Genomic DNA, 3,298 nt, shown 5'->3' with positions numbered 1-3,298 from the left:
GCTGGAGCAATTCTCAGAATTTATGTTTACTGAGTTTCAATTGTGGTTATTTTTTACCCCTTTGGCCACTGGGTCTGTTGCCTAGGATTCAGTGGAGAGTGGCAGCCTGTGGCTTTGTTTACCCAGTAAAGAAAGTCACTTCTCCTTGGGCTGAGCATCTTCTGTCTGGAAAGAGCAACTTTCCCCTGGCAGACCTGAGCCATGCAGTTATAGATTCTTTTACCTGTAGAAAGTCTCCCATTGTCTTCCTCCAAGGGCTGAGTTATGTACTTGCTGCTCTGGCCAGCTCTTTGTCAGTATCCAAGAAGGAGTTTTTCAACGAAGGCGGGTGAGGGGCTAATTCCCACCGCTTTTTCTGAGAAGGAGTGAGGATGTTTTGGGAGTAAGCACATCTTTCCCTTGGTTACCAGTCTGTCAGCAGGCTGCTACATTCTGAGGTCAGCAGCATGAAGATTTCCACTCCTTGTTGGTTCTTGCTAGTGGTGAGTAGAATCCACTTCCAGACTGCTTCTGATGCCTTTCTGGCTCTTTCTGTTGGTATGGTGGCCCATGGGAGCCAATGCCACTTCTGCAGACACTGGCCAGTGCTCTTCTGAATTTGATCACCTGGATTTGTCCTCTCTGGCCAAACTCTCTGTATTAAGATGGCACACTTGGTGAAACTTTCTAGATTTTGACTTTTCACTACATCACTAAGACTAGTTTCTATGAGAGAGCTGGTTAGTCCCCACTTGACTTTCCACCATCTTCCTCAGGACCTCTAATTTCATAATTTTTGCCCTCACTTTTCAATCCAGAATGTATTTGACAAGATTTTTGGTGCTATTAAGTCATTCTAGAGATCAACAAACATTAGGGAAATATTAAAATTTAATTTAATTTTAATTACATTTTACCTTTTGTGTGAATAGATGGAATATCATCCTTGACACAAGAGAAAAGGTGATAGTTCTTTAAAACAGTGTGTGTGATATAGCATTTAGGAAGTCATAGAGTATTTCCTTCTCAGTAAGCCTGTGTGCACAATTTGTCAGCTTATTCTGAATATAAATTGCAGATGTTCATAAATCCTTGAATGTCACTGCCTAGAATACTTCTGTGGGTTTTTCCTGTTTCTTCATGAGTCATATCAAGTTCTATTTTCGCAACACGTACAATGTGCCCTATTTGTAATTGTCATTATCATTAGGCCACAACTATGAACAAAAGTATTCGAAAGCACATCTAGACAATATGTTTAATTCTTTCAAACCTATTATCTAAATTTATTTCTATTACTTGCATTGAAAAATGTGGTAACAAAAGTAATGTATGTGAAGTAGCCTACTGGAAATAGTGCAAGAAAGAGAAAACACCACTGATTTATCAGAAAGAATGAGAATAAGGATCAGATGGCATACTGGTCAGTAACAGGGACAATTCCATTTAGAGCCAAATGGACTGAATTTAATAAAATTGAAATGAAATGTTGTTAATATAAACAGAGGAAGTAGAAGTTGGATATTGTCCTTTAGTTGACTCAATTGAGAACAAAATAAGGTGGGCTGAAAGTCTTAAGATCATGATTCTTACATGAACTGTATTTTTCATATAAAAAAATGATGATCACACTCACGGAAGACACTGTGATATTTGCTTCTGAAAAGCCTTCTGATAGGTATTGTTTCTCTTTACTTCACAGAGAGTTCTTGCACTCCTTTGGTGTGTCCGATTCACTTACTGAGACATGAAGCAATACTATAGTATCCTCTCTTTTTTTTTTTTATCATTACTTGTGTCCATGTTCGTAGTATCGCTGAGATGTTGTCAGATTTTGCATTTATAAACCAAGCATGGCCTTCTAATACTTCTCTTCCATGTTGGTCTTGTTAAAATTGTCTCAAACCACATTCTCTTGTTTTACACAAAACTTTATTGAAATGCTTCAACTCCTCAGTAATTCCAATAAGGGAAATTTAAAACCAACCTTATGCTCTCCTTATGAATGTCATAACCTCTACTTTAATTTCCTGTACTTTGTTCGTATGAACTAGGTATTTCTACAAAGCAACTTGTCACTAATAAACAAATACAATATCAATATGGAAGTCTCAATATTTCCAAAGACTCCTGAGTATATACCCAACAATCTTTGGGAGGAGATTTTTAAATAAACTTCTTTGGAATTTTCAAAATAATGATAGGCAATCTACCAAATACTACCAAATACTACACCCCACCTTTCCTATCTTAGTACACACTTTAATCAGCCTTTCAAATCTTTGAACGATAAAGTCGTATATTTAGTAATACAGAACCGAATTTCATGTGTTCTAAATGAACCTGTCAACACAGTCCTCAGTTAACAATTCTGCAATCAAAAGTTAGCATCCAGGAAATTGCAAGTAGTTTATTTTAATGATGAGTAAATATAATATCAATGTACAAAAATAAACCCACACATTCACGAATATTTTATATGTTCTATGGTTATGTTTTATATTATATAGTAACATTAACTGTACAAATAAAAATATATGATAAAGAAACAATCCTTCTGGGAATTGGTTTCTCTGTTGCTGTTTTTATTTCACATTTGCCACTAGTTGCTTTGAAAAATTCTAGGACATTTTATGCTTTCTTTACATGAATATGAATCTAAGGTGTGAATTGAAAAGATATCTTCAAAGAACAAGCATATCTACAAAGAAGGAAAAGGAATATTTTTATGTTTAGGCTCTAAAATTATCTTGATTTGAAACTGCCTCCCAATACATGTATTGATACTTGTCATTCCTGTCAATGAAGATAAACACCGTCATTCTGAGACAAACTGTATCCTACAATGATATTGTCAGCTTCGTGTCATAATGGAGAAAGAGGATGTATATGAAATTTTTATGTAGAAACAGCGTACTTATGTAACCTAATTTATTTGCATAAGTAAATTTGCACTAGTAAGATTTATATTTGTGATGTGGTAGTATCATTGCTCAGGAGGCACCATTCATTACCATGGAATTTTCTTAGTGCCCAAATGATTCAGCCTGTTTCTTTACCAAAGATAGCATTTTCAGCTTTTTCATAGTTATCACTAGGAAATTATGAATACTAAAGAAGTGAAGAAAATAATAATACTTAAAGATTGATTTATTACAATATAGACCAGAGAAAGTTTACTGGTTGCTAGGCAGAAGAACTTGATTTACTGCAACTAGTTGGACTCTAGAAAAAATACTTATGTGTAGGCAGATGAACTTACAAGGAATCAGTACTTGATGTCTAGATGAATAGTGTGGGGAATCCATTCACAGTATTC

Source organism: Dipodomys spectabilis, unplaced genomic scaffold, assembly GCF_019054845.1.
Source record: "Dipodomys spectabilis isolate Male_0828 unplaced genomic scaffold, ASM1905484v1 ptg000244l, whole genome shotgun sequence".
In the NCBI taxonomy this organism is placed as follows: domain Eukaryota; kingdom Metazoa; phylum Chordata; class Mammalia; order Rodentia; family Heteromyidae; genus Dipodomys; species Dipodomys spectabilis.
Note: the sequence above shows the minus strand (reverse complement) of the source record.